We start from the raw sequence: 14,479 nt of genomic DNA on the forward strand, positions 1-14,479 counted from the left end.
GCCTGAAGCTTGATGAAAGAAAGCTGTGGGAATAACAGTCACTTGTAAATCTGCAACAATGTCATTTTTTTCTGTTTTCCGTTGTTCCTTAGTTGCTTCACAACTCGTGAAAGTATGTTCCATCTGTACAACTAAATGAAAGGTTGTTTGGGATTTTAATACGTTTCTTTTTATACATTTAATACATGTATGATGTGGTAGTTACAATATGTTACTATGTTCATTTTGTCATGCTTTCTCTAGTTTCTCCGATTAGAGTCAACTTCTGTAGCACAAAAGAGAAAACAGGGCGAAATGTATCATAGTAACATTTTGTAGCTACTGCATCATACATTTATTATGTGTATAAAGAGAAACATATATTAGAGGCCACTGAAGGTGCTTCACAAATAGAAGAAACGAAATGTGTATGGCAATAAACAAACAAAATTTCATTTAGTTGCATAGACGGTGCATACCTCCTGCAACAATGTCTTTACAATACATGCAGCCATTTATACTTTTTATAATAACTTTAACACTTTTTCATGTCAAAGAATAGAAAAAAAATTCACACAATAGCACTACGTTGTGCGTGTTATAACCTCAATCAATTCCTAGATCTAAGACTATTCTGATTTCTGCCAGTAATATGTTTTCCTGCTGCCTGCGTTACGAGCTCGCGCAGGGACAGCTCAGTGGAGAGACTGCCACGTTAGTGCCTCTGAGTTTGCACGATTCTCATACTGGGTTTACTCCACTAGGCTCTTCCTATTCACATGAAAGATGTTAGAAGTGATTGTAGAAATTACACGAGCATAATTTTCCTGGCCAGTGTCTATAAAATATGCTCCACAATAATCAATATTAGGCCTAAGGGCATAGCAGATACTATAATCAGTAAAGAACAGATGGGGCTTAGACGGAGCCACACTACAATGCATGCCATTTTCATAATGAAACAAAAGGTTGAGAAATGGAGGAATTTCGGTTTTGAAACTCATATCACCTTTATCGATTTTGAAAAGGCATTTGACAGCTTCAAGAGAGACGTGGTATGGGAAATTCTGATCAGAAAATGTTTACCAGATAACATAACAAAAGCGATCAGAAGTCTATATCAAACACTGCTGCGTTTATGGGCACAGGGAGGCAACTAACAGCATCAGCAAAAATAAATAAAGGAGTTAGACAAAGTTGTTGTCTCTCCCGGCACTTTTCAACATCTACGAAGATGGAGGTAAATTTTTTAGTGTGGTATAATGCTCTCACCTCAATATACATTGAATAGTATTTCATATGCCAACGCTATTGTTACTGTGCCACAGATAGAAGATAATTTACAGAGATAGCTGTAAATCTTAAGAAATATAGTAGGAGGATACGGCCTGATGAAATCTCCACATGAATCAAAAGTAACGGCATTTCCAGGGAAAAACACGACAAGATCTAAAATGGCAAACTGGCAAAATAATGGAGCACTTATCCACCTTTAACTATCTTGGATCTGAAATATCCCCAACAACAAATCACGACACAGAAACAAAATTAAACATATACGTGCCACAATTCACAGAACTGTGGAATAAGACCGGAAAGGTAACTAGGTTCAAGCTTTATAAAACAATGGCGGTACCGGTAGCATTGTACGGAAGTACTCTTGAGAGAAGGCAGAAGGAAAATTAAATCAGTTGGGATAAAATTTCTCAGGATAGTAAAAGGAAGCACATTGATGGACAAAATATCAAAAGCAGAAATAAAAGAAGCGCTACAGGTTTTCGATTTTGAAAGTAAAATTAAAATTTTTAGAATCAATTAGTGTAACTATGTAGAAAAAATGCAGCAAAATCGTCTGCTTAGACTCGCCATGAACTACGCGCCCACCGGACAGCAAATGTCGGATTTCCGAGGACAAAATGGTTCCCGTAACATACTATGTAACCTACTCCATGAGACGAAGATAATGATGATATGCTGGAACCAGAGTTACACCACCTTGAGCCACGTACTTTCACGGCGGCGGCTATGACGCCGCGATTACAGTGGCACCGATGTCGTTGGATTCCGCCGATGACCGTCATCGGCCGAAGACGGCCCATCTTTTCAAATCAGTATCCCACTAACTGCGCCGTCACACTGTAGTCGACCTCATCGTCCTAACGTAGAAACTTCTAACGACAATCCATGAAATTAAAATCACTATCTTTTCTTCGGTCAAATCAACCGACGTTCTTACCCAAGAAGTATCGACCGTGAGTGAAGTTGCGGCATCCTGACGATGAAAAATATCATAATCGGGATGTAGTTCGGAATGTATGGACAAAATCGCAGTTTTATTGGAAAACACAAGTAGGCAAAATGTTTACCAGAAATTTTAGGCATAAATTATAACCTCAAAAAATAAGTTCTTTCAAGTGAGGAGGGTGGTGTATCATATGCTTATAGTTACTGTGGTAGATCTTTTTCAAGTTGTGGTATGGGGAACATTGGCTGTCTACAAATTATTGGTACTGCTTCATGACGTTTCTATACCAGTAGGATGGTGACTGTTATATGAAGTGGTTTGTAAATTTTGTGTTTATGTTTCCACTCTTCAGTGCTTTAGGTGTTCAGAGTATCTTTATTTTAAGCATTTTGCTTGTCTTCCGACGTTGCACAGTGGCAGTTCATATATGGTTCATATGGCTCTGAGCACTATGACACTTTACTTATGAGGACATCACTCCCCTAGAACTTAGAACTACTTGAACCTAACTAACCTAAGGACACTACACACATCCATGCCCGAGGCAGGATTCGAACCTGCGACGGTAGCGGTCTCGCGGTTCCAGACTGTAGCGCCTAGAACCGCTCGGCCACCACGGCCGGCTCAGTGGCAGTTATTGAAGGTTAATTGACATATATTATCTGCACTTATTCAAATAAATACAGGAAAGCAGAGTTTTTGTAATCTGCCTTTTCAAGGCCAGCATGAATCATCTCGAGTATGTAACACACCATAACTCCCTTACTCTCGTATATTCGAAAATCTTGTCTGGTTATTCCTATAAGTGAGGACGGAGTGTCCAGTGCTTCCCATGTTATTTTCGAGACAGATATAGCTCACAAAGATGGTGTTCAACATCTTTTTAACAGCGAAAGCCGCAGTGTGGCACTCGTCTCCCTAGGCTAAAATGACCTAATTCATACACAGAACTGATTCTAACCCAACCTAATCTCCTTGATCCCGCCACAAACTGACGAAGGGGATCGGACGACCTCTGGCGACGGCATCTGGCACTTTTTATCGATGCCACTGTGAACGCGGCCTGAGACACATTAGTCTGCAAAACACTGCGGTATGTCATATCCTACCCTGCACTAGGCACAGCCGATCTCTGCGGCAAGGCTGAGAGAAATCTCGTGGAGTGGGAAACTAGGGCGGTGCTGACTGGGGAGGCGGCGTTCCTTTCCGCCGCTCCACCACCCTCCACCCCCTCCCATCCCTGCCCCCTTGCAGACTGGCACTCGCTCCTAATAGCGGCGGGCCGACGTCAGTCCGTCAATAGGCGGATGCCTTCCACAGGCTCTGCGGAGGAATGTCCGCCACCTCTCTCGGCTCGTCAGCGCGCGGCCTGGATGCCATCGCCGGCACTAATTCCGAACTGCGGGGGCGTCTCCCGGCTCTCTGCTACGTCAAGCGTCTCCACTAGCAGCTCCATTCGTAGCTGCAGAAATGTTTGGAAGTGCTGTTTCACGAAACACTCATCTTCATCAGACATGTGACATCTGCTGCTGCATAAAGGTCTCCTCTAGGGCAACGGTTCGCAATCTTTCCAACTCAGCGCCTCCTTAATGCCTTGGGTTGGAGGCCTACGTCTCTACTGCCCCTCCCATTCCTATCCTGCGGCACCTCAAGAATCAAATATCCCTTGACCCACGTTCAACAGTATAAACGACAGAACTGCCTTCCGGCCTTAACGTCTCGCTGGAGGAAAACGCTACCCCCTGCATACAAGCTGCCGATTTGCTATTGCTTTCCAGTATCCAACGAGAGCTAACCAACCAATCACTTACCAGAGTGGCACATACAGATGACAATTATTGAACTATAAGAAATAAAATCATCATAGCCGGCCGGTGTGGCAGAGCGGTTGTAGGCGCTTCAGTCAAAAACCCCACAACCACTACGGTCGCAGGTTCGAATCCTGCCTAGGGCATCGATGTGTGTGACGTCCTTAGGTTAGTTAGTGTAATGCCACTTCCTCAGACGAAAAATGCAAAAAAAAAGTAGCAACCAATGCCCCAAAAACTTCCTCAAAACAAGTTCCAAATTCCATGAAAAGTGGACAAGTAACCGAAGTTCCATTTAACACTATTATTTGAATAATAACCATAACTGAAACAAGAACCTTATACTTAGTAATTTATCAACTTACAAAAGAAAGATAGAATCTCAGTAAACTCAATCTCAAAACCATAGTAAATCGCAAAATCATTATAATTAAAATTAGCAAAGTAGAGCCAACGATCTCAAAGAATACTTCGCGTGAGTACTCTTTGAGAATCGTGAGTAACGATTAAGGAAAATTTGATCCATTGTCACTACGTTACGAGAGTTAGCCGAAGCTGGTCAGACTTGTTTGAATACTCATATATATAGGCGGGGTTAGATTGTTTTTCGAGGATTGATAATTGCGATCTACTACGACGCAGTGAAACGAAACATTGACTTCAACTATAACATGGTTTAGAATTCAGATAGAGGACTGCCTTATATTAGACTGAGGTGAACTTTTTAATTAGATTACTCGAACTCAACTCTAGTTAGGCATTGAAGAGTGATTGGCAATTAACTTCATTCGTAATTGCAAATGGACTCTGGAACTCGGCAATAGTTTTAAAGCAGATAATTTATAAATTTCCCCCCTCCCTTCACCACCACCACCTGGGAAAGCTTCTTCCTCACGGCCTTGTTAGAAAGTGATTGTTATTGTGAAATAAACCACCCTTTCGTGCCAATTTACGCATATGTGATTCCAAATTACAAAATTGTTTAGAGATATAACTGTGATCTTTCTTGCTGCGATAATATTTGACTGAAGCGCTCGGCGCATGTATAGAAACTCTTTGATGTTAGGAAGCAATCACAATGTTACGACTTAGTACAGATCTGAAATTACAACCAAATTATTGGGAAGTTGGTGTCGGTGGAACTGAATTGAATTTATCATTACATTTTAATACCAACTGTTAAACCATCGAAAATAAACGAGTTAATTACGATGAGTAGCGTAATATTGGTCACAATTGGTGAAGTAAATACCACGCACACGTCGAGAGTTCAGTTCAGCACTGTTTTTTGTAACGTCGTCTTTACCTAATAACAGTATCATCGCTCTACCGACTATCGCCGAGATTTAGCCAGAGGCCATCAATACTGATGTATCAACTACCAATTAGAAAAACCGGTGACGTTACATTAGGTTTAAGTAGTTCTACGTTCCAGGGGACTGATGACCTCAGATGTTAAGTCCAATAGTGCTAAGAGCCATTTGAACCATTTTGAAATAAAATCATCATAACTTCTGAACGGTTTGCGTTGGGACGGTCAAACAGCACGGAAGGACGCGATGCATGGTAGGAATTAATATACGCACGCGCTTTGTTGTTGGCCATTTCTATGTGAAAGTGTCACGGTAAAGCGCATTTCGGGGACTGAGACTCCGCATTTCGCGATCCGCTCTGCATCCTCAGCGGGTGACAGAGGTGTGCAATGTCCAGTCACGGAATAATAGGTGCGATATTCCTTGATGCCACGATGACTGCCGAATGGTACGTGAAGGTTTTGCAAGATGATTTCATCCCCATTATCCAATGTGACCCTGATTTCGGCAAGATGCGATTCATGCAAGACGGAGCTCGACCCCATCGAAGCTGGAGAGTGTTTGATGTCATAGAGGGGCAATACGGGGGCCGCGGCTACATCACATAACTAATGAGGAAGTATTGAATAGGATTGGGAAGAAGAGAAGTTTGTGGCACAACTTGACCAGAAGAAGGGATCAGTTGGTAGGACATGTTCTGAGGCATCAGGGGATCACCAATTTAGTATTGGAGGGCAGCGTGGAGGGTAAAAATCGTAGAGGGAGACCAAGAGATGAATACAGTAAGCAGATTCAGAAGGATGTAGGTTGCAGTAGGTACTGGGAGATGAAAAAGCTTGCGCAGGATAGAGTAGCATGGAGAGCTGCATCAAACCAGTCTCAGGACTGAAGACCACAACAACAACAACAACAACGGCTACATCTACATTTACGTGATTACTCTACTATTCACAATAAAGTGCCTGGCAGAGGGTTCAATGAACCACCTTCAAGCTGTCTCTCTACCGTTCCACTCTCGAACGGCACGCGGGAAAAACTAGCACTTAAATTTTTCTATGCGAGCCCTGATTTTTCTTATTTTATCGTAATGATCATTTCTCCCTATGTAAGTGGGTGCTAACAGAATGTTTTCACAATCGGAGGACAAAACTGGTGATTGAAATTTCATAAGAAGATCCCGTCGCAACGAAAAACGCCTTTGTTTTAATGATTGCACTCCAATTCACGTATCATGTCTGTGACACTATCTCCCGTATTTCGCGATAATACAAAAGGAGCTGTCCTTTGTACTTTTTCATGTCATCCGTCAGTCAAACCTGATGCGGATCCCACAACGCACAGCAGTACTCGAGAATATGGAGGACAAGTGTGGTGTAAGCAGTCTCTTTAGTAGGCCTGTTGCACCTTGTAAGTGTTCTGCCAGTGAATTGCAGTCTTTGGTTTGCTCTACCCACAATATTACCTATGTGATCGTTCCAATTTAGGTTATTTGTAATTGTAATCTTTAAGTATGTAGTCGAATTTACAGCCTTCAGATTTGTGTGACTTATCGCGTAATCGAAATGTAGCTGATTTCTTTTAGTACTCATGTGAATAACTTCACACTTTTCCTTATTCAGCGTCAATTGCCACTTTTCGCACCATACAGATATCTCATCTAAATCATTTTGCAAGTCGTTTTGATCATCTGATGACTTTACAAGACGGTAAATGACAGCATCATCTGCAAACAATCTGAGACGGCTACTCAGATTATCTCCTATGGCGTTAATATAGATAAGGAACAATAGAGGGCCTTTAACACTTCCTTGGGGAACGCCAGATATTACTACAGTTTTACTCGATGACTTTACGTCTATTACTACGAACTGTGACCTTTCTGACAGGAAATCACGAATCCAGTCGCACAACTGAGGCGATACTCCGTAGGCACGAAGTTTGGTTGGAAGACGCTTGTGAGGAACGGTGTGGAAAGCCTTCTGGAAATGTAAAAATATGGAATCAATTTGACATCCCCTGTCGATAGCACTTATTACTTCATGAGTATAAAGAGCTAGTTTTGTTTCACAAGAACGATATTTTCTGAATCCATGCTGACTATATGTCAATAAACCGTTTTCTGTAATTCCGCGGATTACTCCTACATCCCTTTTCGGGTACTGGTGTGACTGAGCAATTTTCTAGACTTTAGGTACGGGTCTTTCTGTGAGCGAGTGGTTGTATATTATTGCTAAATATGAAGCTATTTTATCAGCATACTCTGAGAGGAACCTGAGTAGTATACAATCTGGACCGGAGGCCTTGCCTTTATTAAGTGATTTAAGGTGTTTCGTTACTCCGAGGATGTCTACTTCTATGTTTCTCTTCTTGGCAGTTGTTGATTGGAATTCAGGAATATTTACTTTGTCTCCTTTGGTGAAGGAGTTTCGTAAAACCGTGTTTGATAACTCTGCTTTGGTGGCACTGTCATCAGTGACTTCACCGTTGTTATCGCGCAGTGAAGGTATTGATTGCGTCTTTGCCACTAGTGTGCTTTATGTATGATCAGAATCTCTTTGGATTTTCTGCAATATTTCGAGACAGAATTTCGTTGTGGAAATTATTAAAAGCATCTCGCATTGCAGTACGCGCCATAATTCGAACTTCTGTAAAACTTTGCCACTCTTGGGGATTTTGTGTTCTTTTAACTGGCGTAGGTCTCGATTGCCCGCCATATTATTCGGATCTGAATACACGCCCTTTTTGTGGGGCTGTATTAAAGACAAGGTGTAAAGCAATAACCCCAAAACCATTGCAGAGCTGAAAACAGCCATTCAGGAGGTCTTCGACAGCATCGATGTTCCGACACTTCACCGGGTCATGCAGACTTTCGCTATTCGTCTTCGCCACATCATCGCTGACGATGGCAGGCACATAGAATATTTCATAACCTAAATCCGAATATCTATAGTGACGTTTACATGTCGAATAAAGAGTTTTTTTCGTATAGTTCAATAATTGTCACTCAGTACAACAGCCAGCCGATAAGTTACTTCTACCAATAATCTACTAGAGTTGTCTTCTTATCAGCCACCAGGGTAGTACAGGCAATAGCTTACCATACAGCCACCCCCTCCGTAACAGCCTCTTCAGTATGTCCAATCACATTATAAATATGTGAGGTCGGTAGCCACTAGACAACCGAAAACGATAGCATACAAAAGAAGACATTCACCAGTATACAACAGTGAACCGCTCTGAAGAGGACCATTGAATAACACCACCTGTACTAGCAAATACTGCTCCTATAGATAAAATATAATGAAAGTGTGCTACTACAAAACAAGTGCAATGTAATACAATGCCGCACCAAGTCGGTCGAAACATTTGCAATTTGGTTGTTTTAGTAGTTTGCAATGACGCGATCCAATAGCCAAAACTGTTTTACCCGAAATGACATCGGCCACGGAAGACTACGAACTTCTATCCCAAATATTCATAGTTTAAACAAATCCAGTCAATCCTAAAAGTTTCTAGACTGGAGTAACAAAAGATAGAGGAAAGTTTAGATGGTGGTTTTAATGCCTCAGGTGTTGGACGTAGTCTCGCCCCACATGAGTATAACTCACAGAGCGTTCATACATCCCAGTGAGACTCTCAAAAAGTCCTTCTTTGGGATGACGTTCAACTCGAGCTTCACAATGTATTGAATTTTGCTTACGTCGTCAAAGAGTTTAGCCCATCAAGCTGATCTAAGCATCCTGTTGTTCGGTGATAGGTTCGTACTGATAAAAAAATGTCTTTCCAACTGCGGTGTTTTATTCAGGTCAAAAAAAAAAAACTTTGAGTCAAGTTCCGGCAATCGTCCACACCTCGTCGTTTTTCTTGGAGTGTCAAGACGTTCGGGGAAAAATATTCTGGAGAATATCTTGAACGCTTGACTTAGAATATTGCTCCACTGCGATTTGTGACTCAAGAAAGTTGGCACACCACGATCGCACGTCTACTAGTTAAGACTGTCTGCTCGCAACTGACTGGTCGAATGCATATCTGTTGTTTACAGTGTTAGTTCAAGGTGCAACCGTGGTTACTGCATTGACGTTACTTACACGGCAGGAATAAAACCGGTCACGGAACGTTCTCGGCGGAGGCATAGTCAGAGGGTAATGTTTATCTTGTAATCAATCCATTCCCTTCTGAAAGTATTGACATAACCGAAGCTGTAAAGTGACAATGGAAACGATCAATTAAATTTACGTAAGTCCAAAACATTTTTAACAGTTTCAGTAAAGTTCTCCAAAGTTTATGTTGTTAAAACTAAACTACAAAATTCACAATATTGAAAGTATTTATGTAAAATTTGGTAGTTTTAGCAGATTACCATTAATTGTGAAAATAACTGAAGAGGTAGATTAATCAGCAGCATGACTCAGAACTGCAGAAATTTTCGTGTACAGTAGTAATTAGCTAACTTCAAACCCTTTGCAGATCATGCAGTTATCTATAATGAAGTATTGAATGAAAACAAAACTAGAGAAATGTTCAGGCAGTAATTTCACAGTATTGAAAATATTGACAATTTGCCTTAATGTTACGAAATGTAAAAGTGAGCACTTCACAAAACACAAACAGTGGGGCTAGGAGAGAACGAGCGCATTTTGTTAGTGCAGTTTGTGTATATGAGGGGCAGGTATGCACTCAGGGGCAGACCTATGGTTCTCCTTTGATTGAGAGGTACTTAACCTAGTGTTCTCCTTTGATTAACATGTCCTTAGCCTATTGCTCTGTTAAGTGGTTTTCCATGTCGCCTCACTTAACCAATTGACCACCCACCCCTTCCACTCCCCTCACCTACAGGGATGGGGTGATGGGCCATTTTGTTAGTATGGATTGCCTACATCAGGGGCAGGTAAGCACTCAGGGGTGATCCTATTGTTCTTCTTGTATTAACAGGTACTTAACCTATTGCCCTGATAAGTGGTTTTCCATGTCACCTCCCTTAACCTCTTGTTCCCCACCCCCTCCCCCTCCTCCAAATCCCCCTCCCCCAGGCTGCAAGAGGTACATTTTCATGTTTAAGTTACTGGAATAAGCCCTGTCACTACTAATAATTTGATTGATTAGTTAATTAATTTTATCAATTAACCTATGTTAATCTGTTAAAATCCCCTCCCCTAAAACCCTCTCCTCCTACCAGGAAAATGATGGGAAAAAAATCTGTTGATCGGTGATTTTGAGAGAAATCAATTGCTGTGTATGGGATATTGTTTTAGAAAATTCAAGGCACTGTATAGAATATGTGGAAAGGGTATATTGTTTATAAAAATTAATTTTTTGGGGGTTGATTTTCTCTTGCTCATGATTCTAGGGTGTTTGCAAACATGTACGTCTTACAAGAAGCAATAACATGGGGTATGCTGCATAACCTAATGGTTCAAGTGGCTCTGAGCACTATGGGACTTAACATCTGAGGTCATCAGTCCCCAAGACTTAGAACTACTTAAACCTAACTAACCTGAGGACATCACACAAATCCATGCCCGAGGCAGAATTCGAACCTGCGACCATAGCAGCAGCACGGTTCCGGACTGAAGCGCCTAGAACCGCTCGGCCAAAACGGCTGGCCATAACCTAATGTCCAGCACTGTATCTGGTTGTCTTAACCTAATGCTTGGGCCTTTCTCGGCGCTTAACCTATTGTTTTGTTAAGTGGTTTTCAATGTCACCGCAGTTAAACTACTGTACCGCCTTTGATACGAAATTAAGTAATAATTTATGACCTCCCACCATTTTCTGGTACAATTTTTGAATTTCACATGCTTTTGAACACCTTATCTTGCGCATTCTTCATTGTCACCCACCCCTTAAACAATTGCACTGCATTTACATGAAAAATTTCATATTAACTTTGTGGTCTGCACTTAACCTGCTGTTCTGCTCCATGTCACCCACTCACACACACACCACCCTCTTAACTATTGTACCGCTAACACCACCTTGATATAAAAAAAATTATGCATATTAATTACATCGATATTCTTCAGATGTATTGGATAGTTTTTTTAATTTTTTTTTTTAATTCAGGGCATCCTGTTTGTCTTAGAGTATTATTCGTCTCTATGAGCCAAGTGACTGTGTCCATTGACAAAGATATATAGCAGACATATCTAAAATTATATCACCCTGTACTTGAAGAAAACTAGACATAGCATGTGGTTAAAAAAAACTGTATACTGTCACAGCAGGAGCAGGGTTGAGATAAAAGAACATAGAGGTTGTGAGGTAAAAATTCATTTATTTCTGGCCCAACTTAAAAGTAATTTAACACTTTCATAAGCAGACACAGCAACACTATTTTTATATATGTTCTTGAGTCGATGGAGAGAAGGACAGCCATAGAAATCCTGGTCTTAAATAGCAGCAAACTTAAAGATTCGACACATCCATGACATCTTCTCATTCCCCTTCACGTAGGTGATGCTATCCGTGTGATCAAATAATTTAAGAGCTGTCACCATATCTTTATAGGGTATGCCAGGATCATCCCAGTGAATTCAATGGTAGAAATGCGATAACCACTTTGCACTCTTCCGTGTCTTACAACACTTCATCTACCTGAAAGACTTCAGTGATGCAATGTTTGCTGAGAATGTCTCTATTATTTCAGCATCTTGTGTGTACGCTACAAACGCAACATTTTTAAATATGAACTTCTATACTCACCATCATAGAAACCCAGAGCATCTGCAGTGATTTTCACACCTTGCGACGCCATTGTGAAATGCTCTGGGTATGATGCACCACCTATTCATTTATACAGCTCGTTGCACAGCACCGGTGAGAGGATAGTTGTTGATCACACGGTCATGTAGAACTAGAGCATACATGGCAATGTGTTCTGGGAAAATTGTCGAGGATTCAAATTCAATTCGCATATGCATAAGTCCAGACTTAATTATCTCATTCTGTTTTGAGCAGTCTATTACAATGATCGGCGAAAGTTCCTTGAACTTACGTGAGTTAGTAGATACTCTCCTCCTTCTCCTTCGGCAATTTCACAGTAAGAAGCATGAAACCTTGCATGCATGTCATAAGCTAGACTGTATTCATTCTGATTCCACTGCAGATGTAAATTGTCATATGGGTACAATTCTGCCGGCTCTGGTGGCCGTATGGTTCTAGGCGCTTCAGTCCGGAACCGTGGTACTGCTACATCGTTGCTAAACTCTAGGGAAACAAGTTCACGTATGTTGGCCACTGATGGAATCATGTGTACAGTTGGAGTTAACCACCTCAGCATCAGTGAATACCTGAAGATGCTGTATTTAATCATTGAAACTAGCCATATAATAAATAACATGAAAAGGATGGCTGTACGTCTTCCATTTTGTTACAGATACAAAATGTGTGACCCATTCTACAAAACTGGTCAGTTGTTGTGGGACACATATTAAATAGGGCCACAGAGAATATTGAATGTAGATAAAGATGGGCACCATGAACGTTCACAAGTTTATTTGAGCCATGGTATAGCATCACGGAAACGCATCATGACATCAACTGGCAGTCTCTTGACCACAGAGTCCAACTATCCTAACTAAAACTTACTTAAAAGATTCAGGAATCAGCATTGAGGAATCCAGGAATATGTCACTGCCCACCACGCATTGCTGTTGCAGGGACCACATAAATAAGATTTATGCTGAGGCATTTAACCAGTCATTCTTCCCACACTAAATATGTGAGAAGAAGGGGAAAATTCGTAGTATATGTTGAAATGGGAAGTACACCCTTCCATGCACTTAAGAGTGGTTTGCACAGTAGATTGTAGTGATCGAGGTTATGACAATAAAGAGATTAATGGGAAAGTAGCAACAAATCAAACTCTAATTAATGCCTGATAGGTACTTACGATGTGAGAAGAAAATAGAATTAATGGTCAGGATATAATAATAGTAAATGCACTGGTTAAGCCACTGACTAGACCATACATATTTTCACCGTGTTCCACAAAATACAGGCAAAACGTACGACAATATACATTCAAGTTCGGCGGTCTCAGTATCAATGCTTCACTGCTACTTTCGATTCAGATGGTAATAGATGAGTCGATACCGGGAATTTGCTTGTAGGAGGTCAAGTGCAAATTTTTATAAAATTGCGTTTAAGAACATTTTCCTATTTATATACCTTTCTCAAGTAGTTATGGTATCAGTTTTAAACTGACTGGTAATAAAAACGTAATTTTCATCAGTAATTTTGGATTCATATTTGATGTATTATCGTATCGATATTTACTAAATTATATTCAAGCAATTTTTTTTCTCTTAATTAATAAAACAATAATCATCAACCCCGTCATAACGACCCCCTGCCTTTCGTTTTCGTTCCATCTGTAAATCTTGGAGTACATCTTTCCCTGACACTTCATAACCACACTTTCAGGTAAGGAATTTCTTAGCTCTAGAGAAATTCTCCTATACCGTCACCGTGGCAGCGTCGGACCTCTCGTTAAACTGCAGGTGTTTGTGCTGAAACTTGCTATATGATTTAGTGGGCCAGATGGGACGGTTACAGACAAGTCACGAGATGAGATTTTCACTCTGCAGCGGAGTGTGCGCTGATATGAAACTTCCTGGCAGATTAAAACTCTGTGCCGGACCGAGACTCGAACTCGGGACCTTTGCCTTCCGCGGGCAAGTGCTCTGGTAGAGCACTTGCCCGCGGAAGGCAAAGGTCCCGAGTTCGAGTCTCGGTCCGACACACAGTTTTAATCTGCCAGGAAGTTTCAAGCCACAAGATTTTTTTAAAATAAAGAAATTTGGGGCTGCCTTTCCATTACTGGACCCCCTAACCGACAATGCAGGATTAATAGTGGAAATAGCTCTGTTACGTCGGAAAAACATTTGAAGTGGATATGTGCTGAAAGAATAGTAAGTTCCTTGCTCCATCCCGTAACACGTTAAAACGCAACAAAAAGGTAGCAGCAACCCAACTAACTACAATGCCTACATAATAAATAAAGGAAATAGTTCGAATTTCAGATGCGCTAGGGGGACAACTATACAGGGAGAGAATGCGAGTCGATAAATAGGCATGAGAGTTCCAGACATCCTCTGCAAGGGGTAGCAACACGCCGGGGGGAGGGCAGTTTG

The sequence above is a fragment of the Schistocerca piceifrons genome, chromosome 7 (assembly GCF_021461385.2).
Source record: "Schistocerca piceifrons isolate TAMUIC-IGC-003096 chromosome 7, iqSchPice1.1, whole genome shotgun sequence".
Taxonomy (NCBI): domain Eukaryota; kingdom Metazoa; phylum Arthropoda; class Insecta; order Orthoptera; family Acrididae; genus Schistocerca; species Schistocerca piceifrons.